At 37.5% G+C, this 25000-nt stretch overlaps 1 protein-coding gene and 1 pseudogene across 1 annotated transcript in view; both read left to right on the top strand.

Moving 5' to 3' along the window:
* The window catches only part of LOC111155055 (potassium voltage-gated channel subfamily H member 8), a 388581-nt gene that overhangs the window by 172061 nt on the left and 191520 nt on the right, over nt 1-25000 (top strand). The gene's annotated exons all lie outside the window — the stretch shown is intronic.
* On the top strand, nt 4818-5889 carry LOC111155056 (annotated as a pseudogene).

Below are 25000 nucleotides of genomic sequence, written 5' to 3'. Positions count from 1 at the left end.
TTCTGAAATATTTTGCCTGCTTTTTTGTTTGTTTGTTTGTTTGCATAATGGAAGAAACATATGCAAAAATCCTAATAGAGAGCAGTTGTTTAATGGGAGAACTGTTGTAAAAATTGCCACTTTTTCTGAGGACACTGACTTCTGCCTCCAGGAGATCTATACCAACTCTTTGTCAAAACTGTGGTGAAATAAGAAATGAAGAGCCCAGGCAGATGCTTAAAGTGATTAAAGAAACTTTATCTCATCTATATTATCTATATTAAAAGAAAAAAGTCCTTTGGGTTTTCTATACATTTTCACTATCATCATTTCCTTAAAGGCAAATAGTGAAAGCCAGGATTTATCAACTAAGTTGCCTTTAGAGACCATGGGATAATAAGATGAATGAAATCTTGTGAAAGACTATGGTGGAGACTGAGGCCTAATACACATGGCACGCTTCACAGAGTCATTCCATTTTAAAGAAAAATTTTAAATATTTTATAACCAATTAAAACATACCTGTGGACTGAGTTTTTTCTTGTAACTGTTATCCTTGGACAAAGCATTATGAAATTAATAACTTATTAGTCTGATTCTTCTAAAAAGTATTATAGTTTTATTACTTCAAGAATGGAGACATGATTTTAACCATTTTGGGAGATGAATTTAACATTAAAACCCTTTTGCCATTGAATGACCAACTAATTGAGACTCTAGACAAATGGGTATTAAAAAGATTAATGAATTCAGGCTGAGAATTTTAAAAAGTCATATAACCGGACCTTCTCTGGCTGGATATATGCATTCTTAGTGATATTCTCTATATCCAACAGAATTCACCTGGTCATTTGTATTAGGGAATGTTCCCAATTCAGGGATTATAGTTGTCATACTACTGTCATGAATGATATGGTACAATTACTTTGGACAAGCTGGAAGCCATAGGACAGAAAGATCTGCAAGTTTCTGTGTCTCTGGCCTCAGCCTCTTATGGAGAGGCATACTTGGGACAGGCAGGATATCATGGGTTTGCGCTGCAGAGGTTGGTGGTGTGGGAGTGGTTTCCCCTTTGGCATTTTGTTTTATATGGTTTAGTGTGGTGATGGCTTTGCCAATGTGAGAAAAACAGACTGTTGAGAGCCAAGAGCTTTGGTGCCAGCCTTTCAGAGAAGTGGTGGGAAATATGGGGTACCCTGAGGAGGAGGTCCTGGGTCCCTAGTTTCAGGGGATTTGAGTTTAGCTTGTGCCTCTTACATCAGTAAAAATCAGTGGTCCATCCCAGCTAGCTTGTTTGCAGACAAGGAGAATGTCTGGGAACCCCACTGAGCAATCCTACTTGTCTCCACAATGGGCTTCCCCCAAATTCCATGAGGCTTTGAGTGTATTTATTTGACACATTTTGTGGGGAATGATTTGGCTCAGGGAGAACATAGACATTTCACTAGATAAATGTCTACTGAAATGTTCATCTAATTGCTTCAATTTCTTGAAATTATATGGTAACTCAATTTTATTTAATCTACTTTAAAAATACATCTTTCAGTTCTTGAGAAAAATATGTACAGACTCAATGTGGAGAATCAAAATTTTTTGCCTAAGTATTAGCATTTCATAGCAAACATTCATATTAATGTTGATGCAAGATGGGAGGTGAAATGAATATTTACTAGCTAGAAAGCTGCTAAAATGACTGATTATACTGAGGAGAAACTTTGGAAGTTACAAATGGTGCTTATGAGCTCATTGGTCTGTGCTTTTGTTTCTTTATTGTGTTCCTTTTCCCCTCCTAGACTCTGAGCTGTGTGAAGGCAAAGGCCATGTCTGATTCACTTTTGAGTGAATTTAACCAGAATGGAGGTTAAGGTGGGCACATGAAAAACTAAACTAAATGGCCTTGAGAGATGAACTTGTGGCTATTTGGAATCAGTTTAGAATGACTTCTTAAAATTTATTTATTGAAAGAGAGTTTCTGAGCTAGGGAAAGTTCAGCAATGATCTAAGATTTAGTAGGCAAATGGGGGTTTTTAAGCATATGGGAGGTCATAGGTAACAAAGTAAAATAAAGTAGAAAAGAGGCAGAGATAGCAAAAGTATTGAAAAGGAAAATAGCAGCTTCTAATGGTCAATGAAGAAAATCAGTGATCATTTATAAAAAGAAGAAAATGGGATATTCCAGATATATCTGACACAAAATGTATTATTTATTAATATGACCCGAGTGACAAGATTAGTAAATAGGCATACTAGGTGGAACATGAAAGCACGCACATTACATTATCGCACAGTATGAGAGACACATCTGTGGGGGGTTGATCTCTCAAGAAAGTGGTTTAGAGGAATGTGATCACTAAGAAAGGTACTCAGGAGCATCCAAAGGAAGGTGTGATACCCAGCAGAGAAGGGCGGGATACAGCAAAGCTGAGTCACATTGGAGCACGGTATTAAGAAGTAACCATTAGAATGGCTAAATGTCATGATTTTGGTTGACTTCTCAAGTACCTACTCTCTCATGTGTTGAGGGTGCCATAGTGTGAGCTGAGATGAGTCATTAAGTGATGGAGCCCAAATGGGACTCCAGCTGTATTTCACCTTGCAATAGAATATCAGCAAAACCTGAATGATAGATTAATGAAATTACAATGTTAACAGATTATTTAACAACTTATTTATATACATTACATCATAAGGACAGAAAAACCATACCATGAGATCATGACTTTTTGAATAGTCTAGCTTTGTATTGAAAAGGGAGGTTGGTTAAATTAAGGTTAAAATGAAAATTACTCCTAATAATGTTCTGTCATTACCTTCTGTGAAGGAATAGAACTTTAGTATATGTGCTGCCGAAGCGAGCACGAAGGAATAGAACTTTAGATAAGCCCAAAGCTTATCTCCTGAGGATATGGTGCCCTGGAAAACTGACTTGCAATGGTCTTGTCTAACTGCAAAGTCCCTGGGGAAATGCTGGCTACCAGTGAGTAGGAAAGGACTATAGGGTATCCAAAAATTCTCACATAACCAAAACAAAAAACAAAACCAAAACCAAAACAACAACCAAAAAAACCCCCACAGAAAACCAGAAACATGGTGAATGAAGGGAGTTTCTCAAAGTCTTGACAGAATCTTCTCCTCAATTAGATCAGGTCATGGCAGCCATGGGGCAACATGAGAACCTGAAATTCAAGAATGCTTATCGATATGCACAGAAGTACTGCTTGCTGGTCGTTTTACTTTGTGCTGTCATTTCTAGATTTGTGGGTAGTTGTATCCATTAGTTACATTAAAAAAGGCATGTATTTGATGGTGTCTTTTCATAGTGACTGTCGCTCTTGTGCAGTCACACACGGTTAGAATCAAAAGAGAACCTCTTAATCTGTGAGAATAACAAATGATAGTGATGAGAAGAAAAAAATCTAATGAATCAGATTATCTAGACAGGGGTGGCAAATAAGAGCTACTGTTTGACCTAATGTCTTGTGGTTGGTAATAACTACCCAGAATTTTATGTTGAAAAGCCTGTTGAGGTGGCATCTTGTCTCACAGAGAAAGATGCTAGAATCAATTATTGAACTCCGCCAAGGCCATAGTGAATAGGAGAACAGAAGGTGGTAGTCACAAGCAAGCCAGAGATTTTCCAGACCTGTTGTTGAGGAAGGAGTTATCATTTTTATAACAAGTAGAAAATTAAAAACATCAACTTTCTCTTGTGGGGTTAAATCATTGATACAAAACAGTATATCTTTCACATATTTTTGAGATGAAAACAATCCATCATTGTGGTATATAGTTGAATTCCTATGATTATAAAAACAATAAATTGTAAATTTAGGAGGAATTGATGAACTAGAGAGAAATCCTAATACAGAATACCTGACTTTATCTGCAAATGGAAGCCAATCTGACTGGCAACTCTCCTTTCAACACAATAAAAGCCTGAAGAGAATTCAACACTGTTTTCAAACTGTTGATAAGAATCAGTGCCAAACTAGAATGTTTTATCCACTTGAACTCTTGAAAAAATGGAGATAACAGAAACTTTAGCCAAAAACATAGATCATTTGCTAACAACAAAACTTTCCTATTAGAAACCCTAGTGTTAGAAATGAACAAGAGGAAATGACAGCAGATACAGCAGAGATGAAGGAGGTAATATAATTTTTAAAAAACTTCATGCCAATAATTTTTCAAAATTAGATGAAATGGAAATTTGTAGAAACATTTTTAAAAATTGACTCAAGAAGAGAAAATAAATTTTAATTATCTTGAATTAAACATATCAAATCACTTGCTTAAATATTTTCCCTATAAGTATTAAACTCAAATGATCTTATGGATGAGTATTCCCAAACATTTAACAAATACATAAACTTAATCTTCAACAAATTCTTTCAGGGGATAGAAAATTTCTATCATCTTACCACTAAAACCAGCTAAGGACAGATTGCAAAGCTTGGGAAAGACAATGACAAGCTAATCTTACCATAAATGTAGATGCAAAGATTCCAGATAAAAACAAACTGAATCCAACAATGAGAAAAAGCAATAATACGTTCTGAATAAGTTGAATTTATCACAGCAAAGGAAGTTTCAACATTAGAAAGTCTATTAATAAATCTACCATATTAAGTGATTAAAGGAGACAGTATGGTCAGGAGTTCCACCACAGTACACATTAAAAATATTTTTGTAGAGTTCATGACAAAAGTACAAATAAGGGAATCGTCTGTTTTTTGAGCAAAGTTATGTCTACCAAAACATTAAAAAAATAGCCAATATAATAATTAATTGAAACCCCAAAAGTATTTCCTCTAAAAATCAGGATCAATGCTTTCTGCCCGTGGACGCCGCCGAGTAAGCATCGTTAAAGTCTCCCCTCCCACCGCCGTCATGTCTAAGTCAGAGTCTCCCAAAGAGCCTGAACAGCTTTGGAAGCTCTTCATCGGAGGTCTGAGCTTTGAAACAACCGATGAGAGTCTGAGGAGCCATTTTGAGCAATGGGGAACACTTATGGACTGTGTGGTAATGAGAGACCCAAACACCAAGTGCTCCAGAGGCTTTGGGTTTGTCACATATGCCACTGTGGAGGAGGTGGATGCAGCCATGAATGCAAGGCCACACAAGGTGGATGGAAGAGTTGTGGAACCAAAGAGGGCTGTCTCAAGAGAAGATTCTCAAAGACCTGGTGCCCACTTAACTGTGAAAAAGATTTTTGTTGGTGGCATTAAAGAAGACACTGGTGACCATCATCTAAGAGATTATTTCGAACAGTATGGGAAAATCGAAGTGATTGAGATCATGACCGACCAAGGCAGTGGCAAAAAGAGGTGTTTTGCTTTTGTAATATTTGATGACCATGATTCTGTAGACAAGATTGTCATTCAAAAATACCATACTGTGAATGGCCACAACTGTGAAGTAAGGAAAGCGCTCTCTAAGCAAGAGATGGCTAGTGCTTCATCCAGCCAAAGAGGTCGAAGTGCTTCTGGAAACTTTGGTGGTGGTCGTGGAGGTGGTTTTGGTGGGAATGACAACTTTGGTCGTGGAGGAAACTTCAGTGGTTGAGGTGGCAGTCGAGGTGGTGGTGGATATGGTGGCAGTGGGGATGGCTATAACGGATTTGGTAATGATGGAAGCAACTTTGGAGGTGGCGGAAGCTATAATGATTTTGGCAATTACAACAATCAATCCTCAAATTTTGGACCCATGAAAGGAGGCAATTTTGAAGGCAGAAGCTATGGCCCTTATGGTGGTGGAGGCCAGTACTTCGCCAAACCACAAAACCAAGGTGACTATGGTGGTTCCAGCAGCAGCTACGGCAGTCGCAGAAGGTTTTAATTACTGCCAGGAAACAAAGCTTAGCAGGAGAGGAGAGCCAGAGAAGTGACAGGGAAGCTACAGGTTACAACAGATTTGTGAACTCAGCCAAGCACAGTGGTGGCAGGACCTAGCTGCTACAAAGAAGACATGTTTTAGACAATACTTATGTGTATGGGCAAAAAAACTCGAGGACTATATTTGTGACTAATTGTATAACAGGTTATTTTAGTTTCTGTTCTGTGGAAAGTGTAAAGCATTCCAACAAAGGGTTTTAATGTAGATTTTTTTTTTGCACCCATGCTGTTGATTGCTAAATGTAATAGTCTGATCATGATGCTGAATAAATGTGTCTTTTAAAAAAATAATAATAAAAATAAAAAAAATCAGGATCAAGATAAATAAACACATTGTTGCAACCATTTCTGTTTAACAATATGCAAGCAACTCTGACTAGTAGCATAAGAAGGGAAAAATAAAAGTAAAGATTGTTATAAAAGTAACAAAATTGTCATATCTTCAAATGATATAATTGCTTACACAAAAAGCCCAAAACAATCTACAGAGAAATTACTGATATTTATTAATAAATTTAACAAAATTGACAATTCCAAGAAAATATTCAAAAATATTTGATCAGTTACATTTCTGTTAATGAGCAATAAACTGTAAATAAATATAATTTTAAAAATTCTATATGTTATAGTAAACAAAAAAGATTATTAGCAAAAAATATGCCTGAACCTAGGAAGAAAATTTTGTCCTTATTGAAAGATATTAAAGAATATCTAAATAAATATCTAAAAATGTTCAGTAAAATATTTATGCATCAATCAAATTTTAATATCACAAAAACATCAGCTAACCCATAATGGGTGGATGGATCCAGTGAAATTCCAGTGAAAATCCTGAATCTCAACAAGATTTTTTTTCTTTTCATTTTTCTTGTTTGTATTTTTTATGGAATCCAGCAAGGTGACTTTACAATTTGTATGAAATAACAGAATTGTTGGGGCGCCTGGGTGGCTCAGTGGGTTAAGCCGCTGCCTTCAGCTCAGGTCGTGATCTCAGAGTCCTGGGATCGAGCCCCGCATCGGGCTCTCTGCTCTCTAGGGGAGCCTGCTTCCTCCTCTCTCTCTGCCTGCTTCCTCCTCTCTCTCTGCCTGCTTGTGATCTCTTTGTCAAATAAATAAATAAAATCTTTAAAAAAAAAAAAAAGAAATAACAGAATTGCAAAAATAGCTGACAGTTCTGACAATGATGACCCAAATAGGGAAGCACATATCAGTATTTACAGTGAACTTATTGTATAATACAGTGTTGTAGACAAACATATCAATTAAAAAACAAACCAATGGCAGAATAGGGGGTCCAGAACCATACATGTACATATGTGAAACCCTGATACATGACAGAGCTTACATTGTATGCTAATGTCGAAAATGTGGACTATTTAATAAAATGAGCCTGGAAATATTAAACATCCATTTATAAATAAAATATTTGGTTTCCTATCTCACATGATAGACAGAAATCAATTCAAAGAGATTTAAGCAAATTTTTTTAAAGAAAGAAATATAGGTAAATCATCTCTACTGACTGCTGTAGTGAAGGTTTTCTTAAACTTGATACTAAAAATATAACATATTTGATGACATTAAACTTGGAACTCTTATTTATTAAAAAGACAATGCAGTAAGAACCAAAAGGTGAATGATCACTAAATTGACAATTGCCAGTGGGAAAACTTAATGGTGGAATAGCTAGACCTGGAAACCACCTGGGTACGTGATACAAGGGTCATTTATCTAAAAGATAGAAGAAGTTAGATCACTCGAGATACTTGGCAGAGGACTTGAATTATTTTCTAATGACAGAATATGATGAAAGCTCCCATGAATGCTGCAACAAGGTCTCAACAGTGGGCACAGAAGCAGATAAAAAGGCTACCAGTGATCAATACATCAGATATTCAAGAAGCTCAGTTGTGTCCCTCAAGCCAGTCCTCCACACATGAGAGAAGAGCGCTTCTCCATGTAATCTGAATGTGTGCAGAGGTCCCCCTCACTTAGGGAAGTAACAGTCTTTCTCTTCATGTAATCCATTTTACAGTTTGACTTAGACAACTGTGGAGTATAGCATCCTCAGACTGAATGCAGTCCTCTCTTAACCATTCTTGGCTCCCCTGGGCTAACACAGCTTTAGTCAAAGGACTTTCCTGCACTTTGTATTGCCAGACAGTAACAAGGGCCTGTTACTCAGGTATCTTTGAGAGGCAGAGATATACGATTGGTATACAATGTATGTTCTGCCATAGGTCTATAGACCAATTATAGGTCCATCTTTCAAAAGTCTGGAGAAGATACTTGCAATCCCCTAAAAACAGGTTAATAATTAGTATCAAGAATATATAAGGAAGGGGGGCGCCTGGGTGGCTCAGTGGGTTAAGCCTCTGCCTTCAGCTCAGGTCATGATCCCAGGGTCCTGGGATCGAGCCCCGCATCGGGCTCTCTGCTCTGCAGGGAGCCTGCCTCCACCTCTCTCTCTCTGCCTGCCTCTCTGCCTACTTGTGATCTCTGTCTGTCAAATAAATAAATAAAATTAAAAAAAAAAAAAAAAAAGAATACGTAAGGAAGGGTGCCTGGGTCGCTCAGTCATTTAAGCATTTGACTGGTTCAGGTCATGATCTTGGGGTCCAGGGATAAAGCCCCCAGGTCAGGCTCCCCACTCAGTGGGGTATATAATTGTCTCTTTCCCTCTGTCCCTCCCCCCACTCATGTGCTCTCTCTCTCTCTCTCTCTCAAATAAATAAAATCTTTTTTAAAAAGCTTATATAAGGAATTCCTACAAATAAAAATACAACTCGATATAAAAAAATGTCAATAGACATACGTCAAAGGATATGAAACATGAATTGGTCATAAACATATCAAAAGACTCAACCCAATTACTAATCAGGAAAGTTCAAATTAAAATCAAAGAGATAGACTTTCAAACCTATCCTATTGGCAAAAATGAGCACAAAACACAAATGGCTGTTTTACTTATCGGATTCTAATTAAGCCATTAAAAAAAAAAAAGAATGAAATCTTGCCATTTGCGAGAATGTGAATGGAGCTAGAGTGTATTGTGCTAACTGGAATAAATCAGTCAAAGACAAATATGTGATTTCATTCATATGTAGAATTTAAGAAACAAAACAAATAAGCAAAGAGGAAAAAAGGAGAGAGGAAAATCGAAATACAGACTCTTAACTATAGAGAACAAACTGATGGTTACCAGAGGGTAGGCAGGTGGAGGGTGGGTGAAACAGGTGATGGGGTCAAGGCAGGTACTTGTGATGAGCACCAGGTTTGTAGAGAATTGTTGAATCACTGTTTTGTACATCTGAAACTAATATTACATGTATGGTAACTAACTGGAATTTACATAAAAACAGCAACAACAGAAGACTCATTGAAAGATAGCTATAATGATGCTAAATAAAAAAAAAATAGGGGAGATTCGTTCAGTTTATTACCTTAGATAATTTTGACATGCTAACAGTGGCTGAAATTTGTGGGTAAAATATGACATTATTCTAGTAAAGAAGCAGGAAAGGCATTCACCATTCCAGCTAAGTAGACATGACTTAATTTTAGTGGCTAATGTATCCCTCAAAATTTCCCTTCTTGTCTGTTCATTTAATAAGGGAATATAGTTTTCACTTCTAAGTTAGATATTATTAACTTCACATTTAAAAATAAACCTTAATGTGAATATGTCAGTGTTTATTATTTTAATCTAATGTTTCCCAAAGAGTAATAAAATTCATGAATATCGCTGGTAGTACACAGTGATTTCAAAGGACACCCAAACACTTCTTAAAGGAAAATATTATACCATACTAACATATAGATTAGAGAATGTAATCAGTGCGCAGGTATTATTAAAATGGTCTAAATACAAATAAGTGAGTTGTTTGGAATTAAATGTTTTAAAAATATGTGCAAATATTATATAAGTATGACAAAGTCAGGAAAATAATAGTTAAATGAGGGTAATTTGGGACACATTCATCAATTACAGGAAGACTCGCTACAGGGTAGGAAAGGTGATGAACACAGAGAATGGAAACACGGAGTTAACTTCTAAAGCACTCCTCCAGCTATTGATTTGTTTACTGGTAACTCACTGGGAAATGTATGTTCCCACACTGGGGCATTTTTGTCATGCAGCTGTGTTTGATTTCTGTAGTTTAGAAAACAAAAAGCATACTTGCTTACCATAGGAATTCTGGACTTGTGGGTACTCATTAATATTTAAAAATTTAGTTTTAAGGGTGTTTAAGAGTAGAGATTATATAAATTTTTTACATTTTGTGGGGGAAAAAAAATTAAATAATCCAGTGACTCTTTTATGAGAATCCTGGGAAAAGATTTCCTTTAGGTCAGGATAGGAAATTTGAAAATTTATTTATAGCTACTATAATTATTATATTCAACCATATTTGCCTCTTTTTAATTGAGCTAGTAACTTAATAATAATATTTAATAATATTAATAAATTAATAGTATCAAATTTTTAGCTCTTTTGAGCTTCATTTTGTTCTTTTCTACCCTTTGCCTAAATTCTTTTTACTTTGAAAAACCTTCCTAATCTATAATTTTGTAAGTTGCCTTAAATGTTTTTTGGACTAAAAATGATATCTAACATTACTGAATGGTTACCATCAGCCAGCTGTACTTCTAAATGCTTTTCATATACTTATAAACTTAATCTTGTCAACAACTCCGTAGAATAGGTGATATTATCATCAGTGTGTTTAAAAGTTAAGTAGGATGCCCATGGTCACAAAGCAGGTAAGCAGGCAAGGTAAGGACTCAAACCCACACCTTCATTCGCTTCAGAGATTGAGGTTCTGTAATTTCTACATTAGAGGATTTCTACATCATGTTATCAAGGAATATGTAACTATTGTATCCATTATAAAAATGTCACATATTCTGGGGCACCTGGGTGGCTCAGTGGGTTAAAGTCTCTGCCTTTGGCTCAGGTCATGATCTCAGGGTCCTGGGATCGAGCCCCACGTCAGGCTCTCTGCTCAGCGGGGAGCCTGCTCCCCCCGACCCCCGCCTATCTCTCTGCCTACTTGTGATCTCTGTCAAATCAATCAATCAATCAATCAATCAATAAAATCTTTAAAAAAAGTCACATTCATGAAAAAAATGAGGAAAATACAGAAAAAAACTGAAGAATTACATGATTCCTAGATTCATTATACAAACAAAATCCTCTTGCGTTCTTTCATAATGCATCCATTCCTTTTTCTATGTAAATTTCAGTACATGTTTTTAAAGCAATATTCCCATTCTATAATAATACTCACTTCCAGGGAATGTTTACGTAGAACTTCATTCCTTCCTATTGAAGTTAAAGACCATTTTATCATGCTTGGATCCCTAAAGAAGGAAGAGAACTAAAACTGAAAGGCCTGCTTCAATAAGGTACTTTTACCCACCAATTATCCCATTAAATTTTCTCAGAAAAAGCACTTAAAAATGTGAAAATGAATGAGTATTGCTTTATATGCTTTAGGGCCATTAGAAAATCATGTAATTCTTCTCTTCTGAATAAACTGCGTGTTTTTCTGCTTACTACTTAGGTTCTCCCTATCCCCAACCCTATAATCATATTTGCCATTTTCCTTTAAGCCCTTTTGGAGTTCATTCTACTCCTTTTGAGCCTAGAACAGTACATACTAATGCATATTATAGCTCATCAATACTGAGTTTAATAAAAGGATAACTTCTAAGTGCCTGCATTTTATGTGTTCCACCCCATCAGGATGGCTGTTAAAGATAGTTTTGACTATCACGCAGTTGGTGAGCCACCATGATCCTTGAGATAATGTCTATCTTTCAGTCTATACTCAGTCATTTGTATCATCCTATAATTGCAAAATCTGTAATAACTCCTTCCATACTGACCTTCAATCTGCTAGTTTCTCGTCACTTAAGAATATATCAGCTTTCAAGATACACATACAATCGTTTACCTACCTCCCTCTCCTTTCTGGGATTAGTGCAGCCAGAAAGCTTGGATGATGAATATTTCTATTTACTATACACTACGGCCTGCAAATAAAAACTTAAGAAGTTCCAGAGGCAGAGCGAAGTCTACATCAAGAAACTGGCTGGTTAAATGTATGTAGTTCCAAAATGTCACGAAAATGACAGTGAAAAAAGATATTTTAACAAAAGACATAAACCTAGAGGTCAAAAATAATAGCAACAACATTTTAGAAACTGAAAAGCAAATTAATGAGTACAAACTGACTGAATGGATCTGGGAAACCTAAATCCTAACCAGTAGTGCCGGAAGGTCAGAAGCAAGGTGATTTCCACTCTTGCGCCTTCTAAAAGCTCAAGAAGAGTTCCCTTTGAAAGCGACAATGACTGTAAAGCTAAAACACAAAAGTTCTTTGAAAGCATTTTAAGAAGCAGCTAATAAATCCACAGATTTCTTCCCTTACTTTGTGCAACCAGAGAACTACCCTTCCCAAACTATCAAGTTCTGGGAGGGAAGCAAGTATTAGTGGGATCTGGGTGAGAAGGAGAGAAAGGAAGATAGAGCAGAAGACTTTGGGTTCTGGTCTGGTCACAAGATGACCTTTCAGAACTGTCCTGAGTTGGAGGAAGGGCCTGGACACTCACAGTCACCAATCGCTGTGGACAGACTGTGCCCACAAATAGTGATGGTCATCGGCAAATGAGCCTGTTCGACCATGGGCACTTCCAACAACTGGAAAATAGATCTTCTGGTCTTGAAGGCACAGCACACTCTAATAGGTGTCCTACACTTCCCCACTCTTGCTGAAAACGTGAGACTTGTCCTTTTGTGAGGGTGAGATTGAAGGTCTCTGGACTGAAGAAAATGGGCACATTTGGGGTACAGGTGCAGTACTAAAAAAGGAGGAGATAAATGTGTACATCCCAATTCCTGGGACCCCAGCCCACTTTCTCATCTTGGGTCCTAGAACACTAGCAGCCCAGTCTATACACTATGTTGATAAGTGTTTGGAAGAAACTTTTCAAAACAATCTGGATAGCATAGGAAGAAAGCAAATCCTGAATGTAGGATTTGCTCATGGAAATGGCTCAGCCACATCACCCTATAACAAGGAACAAATTTGGCACATCTTTCTTATGTGCTTAGTTCTTCCATTCAGATTTTTCATGGTCTACTCTTAAATATGAGCAGATATGAAAAAGTGCCTGGACTTCCGCTGAAATCTTTTAATATGAAGGATATGAGCCAATATAAACACAGATGAAAAATCTACCTGGAGTAAGAAGAAACTCTTTAGGAATAGCAAATATTAATAAAATATTAAATATTAATATTAAATATTGAATATTAAATTCAATATCTCTAGACACATAAGAATAGATACTAAATCTGTGAGATAAATATAGGATGAAGTAGGAAAAGAAAAGAAATTTTTAAAAAATTAAATTCTAAATTTTAAAAAAGTTCAGAAATTTAAAAAATAATGATTTTTAGAAAATTCAATAGAAATATTGAAAGATCAAGTTGAGGAATCTTTCAGAAATTAGAGCAGACTGACAAAGATGTGGAAAACAGAAAAAAAATTAAGATTAGAGGACCATCTAGGACTGCACTGTCCTAGCATTTTCTGTGATGATGGAAATGTTCTGTTCCTGTGATAATTCAGAATGTACTAGCTCCATGTGGCTATTTAATACTTGAAGTGGGGCTAGTGGGATTGAGGAACTGAATTAAAAAAATCTATTTAATTTCAATTAATTTAAATGTAAATGTGAGAAGCCACAGGAGTCTAGCTGTTGTGATATGGAACAGCACAGATCTAGGAGGTTAAGCAACTAGATCTAAAACAGTATCAAAGAAAAAGAGAGAGAGAAATAGGAAGAAAATGAAACTAGAGGGAAGGAATCTATTATTCAACTAGTACAAGTTTCTAGAACTGAAGGATGTGAATTTCCACACTGAAATTTCATAATACTCCAAACATAAAGATGATTCTTTTTGGCTTCCAGAAAAAAATGAAAAAGGGCAACATACAAGGGATCAGAAGCCAGAATGACTTTGGACTTCTTAAAAGTTTTACCAGAAGCTAGAAAGCAGTAGAGCATTGCCTTAAAAATTGGAACCCTAGTGCACTGTTGGTGGGAATGCATAATAATGTAGCCTAGAAGTCAGGTGTGGAGGTTCTTCAAAAAATTAAAAATAAGGGGCGCCTGGGTGGCTCAGTGGGTTAAGCCGCTGCCTTCGGCTCAGGTCATGATCCCAGGTCCTGGGTTCAAGCCCCACATCGGGCTTTCTGCTCAACAGGGAGCCTGCTTCTTCCTCTCTCTCTGCCTGCCTCTCTGCCTACTTGTGATTTCTCTCTATCAAATAAATAAATAAAATCTTTAAAAAAAATTAAAAATAAGATTACCATATGATCCAGCATTTTTATTTCTGGATATTTATCCAAAAGAATTGAAATCAGGATTGCCTCTGGGTTGGCTGAGTCAGTTAAGCATCTGCCTTCAGCTCAGGTCATGATCCCGGAGTCCTGGGATCGAGCCTTGCATTGGGTTTCCTGCTCAGTGGGGATCTGCTTCTCCCTCTTCCTCTGCCACTCCCTCACCCTGCTCTCTCTTGCTCACTCTCTTTCTCAAATAAATAAAATCTTAAAAAAAAAGAAGAAGAAGAATTGGAATCAGAATCTCAAAGAGATAATTAGCACTCCTGTGTTGACTGCTGCACTATTCATAAGAGCCAAGATATAGAAACAACTTATATGTCCACTGATGGATGAATGGATCTAAAAAATGTGGTATATACATACAATGGAATATTATTTAGCCTTTAAAAAGAAGGAATTTCAGCTGTATGTGACAACCTGAATGAACATTGAGAACATTCTGCTGAGTGGAATAAGGCAGTCATAGAAGGACAAATTCTGAATGATCCCACTTACATGAGATGTCTGAGTACATAAACTCAGGAAAGCAAAGAACAGAACAATGGTTGCCGGGGGCTAGGGCTGCTGCTAATCAACCAACCTAGAATCTATGTCCAGCCAATTGCCAATAAAATCAAGAGTATGTATATATATACAAATAAATATATGTGTGTATATTATATACACATATATATATGTGTGTATATATATATATATATTTTTTTTTTTTTTTCTCAGACATGAAAGGTCTCTGCTTCCCCTCTACGCACCTTTTCTGAGGAATCTACTAGAGGCTGTGATGCACCAAAATGAGGCAGTAAACCAAGAAAAACGAAGACATAAGATTTGGCAAATGAAGATGTAATCTGAGAGACTAAATACTGTTTTCAGGATGACGGCTCAGGATGAGAGGTGTCTCCTGGGTTGAGCGAGCCATCCTGCCTAGATCAGAGCAGGCAGAAGTCTCTGGGAGAAGTCTTCAAGATTAGTTATAATTCCACCTGCTGCATCAAACTTTATTGAAGGAAAATTCACATAATTGGTGAAGAGTTTAGATTTTTATTAGTGATAAATAGAAAACAAAACAAAACAAAATCCAGACAATTAACAACTCCAAAGAAAGAAAAAATTTGTGTAGAGAAGAAACATACATATTTATCATAGAAACATATTTATCATACACCAAATGATTCAACTGCGGCAATATTGTGAACACTGAAGACTGATCTAACCAAAGTAACTATGTAATAATACTGGGAGGGAGGGGAGATGGGAAGAGGTTGTGTGTGCTTAGGGGATGGGATATAAAAGAATTACATTCCCATCTTTTATACTCAGAAATAAGTCGGTAGTCTCTAAAACTGAAAAATCAAGAAAGTGACAATATAGATATTAGAAGTGATTATTTAAAAAAAAAAATAGCCAAAGACATGAAAAGTTTTGTTTCTGATACATGAAAAATTGGATGAGAGGATCTGGAAAACTCTGTTTTTCTATGAGCTGTTGGACTATTGACAGCCACATGCATGTGTTAACTTTGATTTTATTAAAGAAAAAAATTAATGTTTAATTAACTGGACCAGGTGCACTCAGAAATTGTTAATCAACCTTCTGCTCCGTCAGCACTCATCCAAACCTGCCCTAATTTGTTGGTAAGTGATGAGAAATTTCCTGAAATCTTTGGAAAAACCTAAACAAAACAAAGTAAAACAAAAACCACTAGCCTTTTCTCCCTGTCAGGTACTTAAGTTGATGAGATGATGCTTAATAATCGAAAAACAAACAAACAAACAAACAAAAAACCTGTATTACTCAAAAGGGAAGAATGACTTTTGAAAGTTGTGCTTATATGAAGAGTCCGTGTGTGGGTCTCTGTTGGGTGCCAGTAGGCATGCTGGTGGGAGAGTTCAGCCTTTACTAAGGTATCCAACTTAGGTCTGACTCCAAAAGCAGAAGGGGACACTTCATTCTAAAAAACAAGCCAAATCAGGACTGCATGGAGGCAGAGTGGAGAGCACTAGAGGAGGCGCCCTGAGCCCCAGAGCCAGAATTGTTGCCCCATCTTCCTTACCCATAAAGTGAAGCAATATGCGAGGTATGAATAAGTGGCCCTTTGGGTTCATTGTGCCCATCAGGAGGTGCCATAGTTTGAGAATTAAATATTATAGATCATTTATGTCCTTCGGTTTTCAGCAAAAGGTCCATTTGTCAAGTGTCTCTTGGATCCACCAGGGGGAAAAGTGCTTCTGTAGTATTAGAAAACCTATTCTGTAAAGCCTGTAGATTTTCGAATACATAAAAACAGGGAATTTCCCCTCAATTTTTCTCAAATGATAATTAGAATTTATATGGTCTCATGCTAGCTGGCCTCCAACTGATCTTCACATGACAGCTTTAAGTGAGAATTTCTCCTATCTGACCTAAGGCCTGAGTGATCCCATTGCCTGATTAGAGTCTGATCAATCACCTTTCGGGAGAAGGGTCTTTCAAGGTCTCTCAGCTCAACAAAATAAAGCTTTGATTGATTCCACCATAATGTTTATATTTGGGTGAAATCTAGAATGTCACATGAAATTCAATTCCCCTATGGCAGAATTTTTCAAATGATCAAAGAATCCACATATTTTCAGAAATTCCAATGAGCCCTACTTCAGTCTGGTTGGGCTACTCTAACAAAATTTCATAGACTGGGTGGTTTAAACAATAGACATCTGATTCTCACAGTTTTAGAGGCTGGAAAATTTGAGATCAAGGTGCCAGCATGATCAGGTTCTGGTGACAGCCCTCTTGGGGGCTTGCACACGCTGCTTCTCACGGTGACTTTAATGGAAGGTGCAAGGATGGGAGAGCTCTGGTCTCTTCGTCTTTTCATAACCTACAAACTCATCACAGGGGCTACCCCCTCATGACCTCATCTAAACCTAATCACCTACCAAAGGCCTCACTTCATACCATCACATTGGAAGTTAGGGCTTCAACATATGAATTTGCAGGGGACACAAACATTCATTCCGTAACAAGCCCACACATAATGAGACCCTGAGAGTGTTGCCTTTGTTTATAAAAGAAGCTCAAGGTTTTGATCATGTTGGGTTTTCAGCCTCACTTGTGATACGTGACAGGCAAATCGTGAAGATTTCTGTTTATATTTCTACAGGGAGTTGTGGTCCTGCACTGGCCTTTGGGTAATTAAGCATCTCATCTCAAGGGGGTCCTGCAAGGACAAATTATCAACAAACCTCAAAGCACTATGCTAACTGCTAAAATCACTCATCTTCCCTCCTTCTCAGATCTCTATCGCCTTTAGATAGAAATTACCCACACTAAGTAGTTTGTTAAGAAAGGTATAATGATCACTCTTAGTTTGATTTCTTTGATAACTGAAACAGAAAAGTGATTTCAGAAGAAATGACATGAATTTGTCCCCCCTCTTCATTTGAAAAATAGGAGTCTTTAATTTCATAAACAGGCAGTGAAAGACATTTTTGTCTTCAAAGGACCAGTTCTAACTGATGAAAACAAAGCCAAATCAAACTATAAAAAGAAATAAAACAATTTTCTCTCTATATGGAGTAACAGTATTATCAAGTCTGTTTTAAAGATGAGAAAAAATGGAAGATTCAAGTTATTGATTCGCTGATTCTCACTGATCTTTCTTCCTGAGATCCCCCAAACACAAGATTTAGACAGAAAATGCTTATTTAAAATAATACGTATATTTTTTATGCTATTGAATTGTCACAGACACAGTGCTGCCCCACTGAAGGACTGAAGGGTGGGTTCTACAGGTGTTGCTGTCTGACAGCCCTGAGCTGCTATCTCCCTCCAGGGGTTACCCGAGCTGAAAGGACCTATCCAGGGAGGCAGCTCTTCCTGGGCAGCCCTCATCCAATGACTGGTCAATGGTACGGGAGAGTGAGTTTGAAGACCTAGTTCTATCCTGGTACTTGGGTTAATTCTGAAGGATACTCCCAGCTCCAGAACTCCTCAGCTTTGTTGAGACTGTAGCACAACCCTATTTTTCCCTCTCTGTCCAGTCCTGTTTTGTTCCCTTCACGGTAGATGTTGACCCTGAGGGCACTCCCTAATGATTCATCTGCCTAAATGCAATTCTCTGCTTCAGTCTGCTTCCTGGGGAACTTAACCCAATCTCTCTCCCTCTCCGTTCTTCTCTCTCTCTCTCTCTCTCTCTCTCTCTCTCTCACACACACACACACACACACAGCAAATTTGCCTTCCATTACCAAGAAACCAAGGATTAAATTAAATTCAAGGGAGCAAGGCAGACTGCCTTAATGTAAACTCTGGTGATGCTATCAAGCAAACATTAGTAATATGAGCAACAAGGTCAAACCTGGAAATAACACCAAATCACAACTCTTTCGGGTTCAAGTGGAATCAGAATGTGACAAGATTAAAATTTCATACTAGCCAAATGCTTCTTTTCTAATCTCTCTTTTAGCTTTGGCAAGCTTGGTTGTCTTTTGATTCAAATAACCTGAGCTCAGTGGTTTTCACACTTTTTCCATCTGTTAGCCTTGTTCTGTCTCGCCACCCCTAGGGGGTCCAAGTGCAAGGGCTCCTGCTGTCAGAGACACTAACGAGAGTGAACCTGCACTTTTGTATAAATTACTAAAGGAGTGGGAAAAGGTGTCTGAAGAAGGGCATTATCAAACTTGACTGTGGAAACATTTGGAGGTTTAATGGTGTTTCATAAAGTCAGAAAGCACAAATTCTTACGTATACTGTTTTGAAGCTTAAGATCTAGCCAAAAATGCTACCCCCAAGTTCGTTCTCTTAATATCTATTCAGCAAGAATCATTAGACATCTAGAGACACATGGGTGAAAAAGGAAAATTCTTCCCTTGCATAAACCACTGTCTACTGGGGAGTGACACCAATAACTAAAATACATTGTTCTATATAGTAAAGCAGAGCTGCAGAAAAAGTTTTTTGAGAAAATGATGTTATTATTTTTGAGTAGGAATGGGAGAGGAAGGGAGGCATGAGGGGAAGGCTTCTCAAAGGAGATGACCTTTTCAGAAGAAAAATATTTGCATAAGATGGTGGAACATAAACCAAAACCCAGAGTCTTGTAACAAGCAGCCACAGCCTTCTTGGAAGCACTGAGTGTAATAATTGAGATAGAAACTGCATGGAAATCTGGTGTCCATAGCCACAGTAGAGATGGCGTATGGCCATTTGCTTTGGCATGGGACTCAATTTTGGGGGGGATTAAGTGTCTGCCCTACCCATAATCTGTTCACTTGGGGCTTGCTTATTGCTTTAACTAGCTTTTTGGATTTTTTATGTGCAAGAATCTCCTGGGAGGGAAGTATGGGGACTTTGTACATCAGAACTGTTAAAATATGTGTGAGACAGGGCTATGACTCTTGTTTTCTAGCTTCTAGTAGAGTGCTTGCCACACAGTAGGCATGGATTTGAAAAGCAACAACCACCACCAACAATGTATTTTGGAATGTATGAGTGCACGAACAACCAACACACTGACTTTTAAGGCGTAATGGGGCGAGAGAATTTTCCTTGTGTTCATTCTTTACCTAAGTAAAATTCCAGTCTCACTCTACATAAATAACTGTTATAAAGCTAGTTAATTGTATGGCTTTGATTGGTTAGAGTTTGACTACTTGTTAAAAAATAATGCCTTCTTTAACCTAAAGCAAATCATTATCTTTGTGAGATAGGTGCAGAATTCTTACCTTCAAGAAAATGCTGCCAAATCCTATCCAGGGATGGATGGAAAATATCATGAAATGTCAATATAAAGAATGTCATTTTTGTGTTATTTATGGATTCTTATAACTTAGGAATCATAACAGCATTGCTTTTATGAAGTCTCTGAAGAGAGGCTATGAGAAAGGTGTTAGCAAGTCTGGATGAGATGAAAGCCATCAGGAAGGTAAGAGTCTCTTGAAGTGAGAATAATAACCCGCAGATCAACACATCCATATTGACAAGATAGATTGCTGTTCTTGAGTTCAAAGGGGTCAGTTGTTACAATCTGTTTCTTAATGGAGTAATTTTACAAATAAGTCGTGAACGTAAACATAGCATGGTGATGTCTTCATATAAAATTGTTTTTAGTAAGTGGCTTAAATAAAACGGGATTTATAATTGTTTCACAATAAAAGACCTATAGGGGCGCCTGGGCGGCTCAGTGGGTTAAAGCCTCTGCCTTCAGGTCATGATCCCAGGACCCTGGGATGGAGCCCCGCATCTGACTCTCTGCTCAGCAGGGAGCCTGCTTCCCCTCCTTTCTCTGCCTGCGTCTCTGCCTACTTGTGATTTCTGTCTGTCAAATAAATAAATAAAATCTTTAAAAAAAAAAAAGGACCTATAAATCCAAGATTAAAAAAAATGGATTTTTTAAAATTACGTTTTAGGAGGAACACAACCTGGGAGATTTACCCATGCCAACATTTTTTAAAAATTCCTGGCAGTTAAGACCTTGTTACGATTTTCCTCTTCACTCTAGACTGATTGTTTAATCTACTGTGCCTTCTGCTCTTTCCATCGTGACACTTTGTATCACCTAGAAAGCCATCTTTCCCCGCTCTCCCTCACAAAATGACCCATCCTGTGCTATCGAGCACAGGTCCACCATTTCTCCCACTGTTAATTCCTTTGTGAGTGTTCTCTCCTTCCTCTGATCTTTTAAATGCTTACCATGTTTGCCTCTCATATCCAATAATAATAATAATAATCATGAGAGTTAATGTCGATTGAGTGGTTACCATGTGTCAGAAACTATTCTAAGCACTTATATGAGTTTCCTCTCATTTAATTATCACAAAGTGCCTGTGAGAAGATACTATTCTGTTTTTGTTTTTAGAGATGAATACATGAAAGCCCAATGAAGTTAAGTAATTTGCTTAAGGTCACATAGCTAGAAAGTGGTGGAGTAAAGATTTGAACCTATACAGTCTGGTTCCAGAGCCAAATTATTAGCCTCCCCACAATTTTGCCTGTCATCTGAACTTTTTGCATATTAGTTATATTTTTAATCATTTTTATTGTGTGAATGTCCTGGACATTTTTTGGGCTCGTGTCCATCTTGTATTCATTTGCCCAGCTCCTTGTGTTGTATTGGGAAGGAGGAGATCCTCTATTTCTCTATTCTCAGACCATAACTCTGGTGGAGCTTGTCCTATTCCTCTTAGATTGCAGGGGTAGTGTCTGACTCAGACTTGGCCAAGTTGAGCTGTATCATCATCCTCTGACACAAAAACTGGGGAGATACACAACCCCATCAGGGCCAAGAAATCACGAGATTCAGGCATATGTACTTTCTGCTAGATTTGAAACTGCAATAATGCAAATTCTAAGAGCCTTTCTGAGAACTAAGTCAATCCAGAGCCTGAACCAAAATTCCTTTCTTCTGCTCTTTATCTGAGTTGATTGGGATTTTCTAGATTTTTTTCTTTTTTAAACTGGTCTAAGATCGCCAACTTCTTCCAGATTAAACAGTGATTTTTTTAAAAGTAAAGGCTGACTTTCTCAAACTCCCTTCTGCACAGTGTTTTGTTTGTATTTAGATATCTTGCATAATATTAATTGAAACCATTTTGGAAATCAGCTGAATCCATATGCTAAACAAAAATTCATGCTAAATGTATTGCAAATTACATACAGACTTAGGTTTAACTTTGCTGTGAGTTAAACTTTTATCTATTTATTTGAAATCATACATTCAAAAATCTATGGATAAATTTATGGCATTGAAAAAAGCTAAATTACTTTCATTTTTATCCCTTCTATTTTTCCTTCTATTTCTTTTCTCTTTTCAAAACGTAAGGAAAACAAGGCTGTGTGACTGACTGGTTTGCTGCAGAAGATTCCATAACATGCTCTGGTGGAAGGAACACTGACTCAGAAATGGGAAATTTGGCCATCTCTAAGCCTGAGTAGGCCTTTAATGCTCTGTTGGGCTTGAGTTTCCTCATCTATACTTTGTACTAGATTATATCTCTTCTTGGCATTTACTTTGTTAAAAAGAATGTGAACTATCTCTATATGACATGTTTCTACACTTTGGTCCTTTCAAGGAAATCCTTCTGATGTCATCAGTAGCCAGTCAGAGCTTCTGGTCACGTGATATTAGTAAATATTATTCTAGCTAAAATGTAGATTAGGAAAGTATAATATAATTATGGCTCTAGGGGTATTATGATGATAAAAATTATTTGTCCTTGGTTTTACGCAATATTAAAATTAGCTCAAGGAACTTATCTTAAGTTCACAGCTTTCTTGGACCATAAAATTGAAACTGTGGAATAGCTGGGTGAGATGTTCCAGAAGATCCCTTCCAGCCCCTGCTTCCTGTGAAAAGACACAAGGCCACAACATGGAGTAAGCCTTGTATGGTACCTTGTGTGGTCAACATGGGGCCTCTTTCCCCTTGTTCTAGATACCTATTCTTTTGGTATTGGATGGGTTCTAGTGTCCAGGTTTTCCTGAAGACACTTGTCTTCCAGAACTGCTCTTGGTTACTTGGGCTTCATGAGGACATGCTGGCTTGTGAGCTGTTCTAGAGCCTCAGGAATAAGAGTGGTGGCCTTAAATGGAGAACCTATAGGTAGTTCAGGCCTCCAACTGTAGGCTGTGTTAAAGAGTCTTTATTCTTCATTCTTTGATGGGCAACTCCTCTGCTAAGTCATACAATCAGAAGGGAGTTTGAAGTTTATGGTTGTCCGAGGACAGCTTTCCTCTGTTTCATAATTTTATCTGGTGCAGGTCAGTTTGCTAACTCTAGGATATAGTAAATAGATCCCAAGAGTTATAGGTTCAAGTCGTATCTCTGCCACTAGCTAGCAGTGTGACCTTGGGTCAGGCATTTTGCTTCTCTCAATTGTAGTGTCTCTAGCTACTGTATAAAATAATTAGACTAGATAATTTCTTAGGTGTCTTTTATGACAAGGATCTGTAATTCTGTAGTCATACTACCTGACAGGAAATCTTGTAGTATGCTGGGTTACAGAGCCTGTTTACACACTCTGAACTGAAGAACCTATATTTCAGATCTTCTGTCTGAGCTCACCAGAGGAATAGGACGCTCTGTACATTTCACCACATTCACTATTTACCAGCCAGAAAAACTCCCTATTCTGACTTGAGTTCTTGCAATTGAAGTGTATGTGTACACTTTCTTTTTCTGATGCTCCCACAGAGTCAATGGGAAAAACCCAGTAAATAGCTTTGTGGCTAAGTGAAGAAGCACTCACTAAGGAGTGTGATGTCTCAATGGTCATACAAAGTTTCTAAAGGTCCCTGGTTACCCTATGGTCTTATTCAGGGAGAAAGAAGACAAAAATAGACTTTAGTATCTGTATTGAATTAAATGGGAATTTGCATTTCAATGCCAGTCATTAAATGGTTTGATTCTCATAAACCCTACATTCTATGGAGTGTTTGATGTTACATAATGGTGAATGAATAGAATTGAGAAATATTTGAACTTCAAATGTACTTGCTGGTGTGTTGTTGTTTTTTTTTCTTTAAACCACCTACATACATAAACCTAGGATCAATTATGCAAAGTTTAATTTTTAAAAGTTATGATAAAGCTGGGCCATTATACATTCTCCTTCTCTAGTGAGTTAGCTCTCAAGAGGGAATATATTTGGGGAAATGGTTAGTTCAAATTTTCATTCTCATTCGCTCTTTCTCATTTGAACTAGATCAAGGATCAGCACACTTTCTCTATAAAAGGCTTGATAATAAATATTTTAGGTGTTATGAGCCATATGTAGTCTCTATCGAAACTACTTAATTCTTCCATTATAGCCGAAAAGCAGCATAGACAATATGTAAACAAATAAGTGTGGCTGTGTTCCAATAAAACTTTATTTACAAAAATAGATGAGTTTGTGGACCACAGTCTGCAGATTACTGATCTAGGCAACTAATTAACAAGAGATTCCTCCCTCCCCCACCCCCCAAACTAGATCATTTTATACTAGAAATAGCATTGGAACAGGAGATCTGAATTATGGCACTTCTAATTTCTAGACATGATACCCTGGAAACTCTCACTCATGTGGGTCTTATTTAAGTCATTACATTCAGAACTTAATATGTGTTAGCTAAGTGCTAATGAAATTGTTGTGCCTTATATCTTGTGTCATACTTTAACTATCAAATCACAGGAAACTCTATAGTTTTAAGAAGTGTAGGTCAGGGTGCCTCAGTGGCCGAGTTAAGCAACCAATTCTTGGTTTCAGGTTGTCACCTAGGGGTCGTGGGATTGAGCCCCATATTGGGCTCCGCACTCAATGTGGAGTCTGCTTGGGAGTCTCCTCCGTCTGCCCTTATTGCTTGTGCTTTCTCTCTCTCAAATAAATAAATAAGTAAATACTTTAAAAAAAAAGCATAGGTCACTTTTGGACTCAGATCAATAGGACCATGTTTCTGGTCTAGAGAAGAGGGAGGAAGGAAAAGAGTTCCTCCATATGGTACTGGAAATGGTCATGTTCTAGAGTCATTAAAAACATGGCAAAGATTGTACAATGTTAAAACTGGGTAGTGAAGTGTTAGTACCAAAAATGGTAAAGAAAATGATATTTCAGGGGCGCCTGGGTGGCTCAGTGGTTTAAGCCGCTGCCTTCGGCTCAGGTCATGATCTCGGGGTCCTGGGATCGAGTCCCACATCGGGCTCTCTGCTCAGCAGGGAGCCTGCTTCCCTCTCTCTCTCTGCCTGCCTCTCTGTCTACA

Source organism: Enhydra lutris, unplaced genomic scaffold (assembly GCF_002288905.1).
Source record: "Enhydra lutris kenyoni isolate GAN:26980312 unplaced genomic scaffold, ASM228890v2 scaffoldscaffold39, whole genome shotgun sequence".
Taxonomy (NCBI): Eukaryota; Metazoa; Chordata; class Mammalia; order Carnivora; family Mustelidae; genus Enhydra; species Enhydra lutris.
Note: the sequence above shows the minus strand (reverse complement) of the source record. Positions and strands in the feature narration are given on the sequence as shown.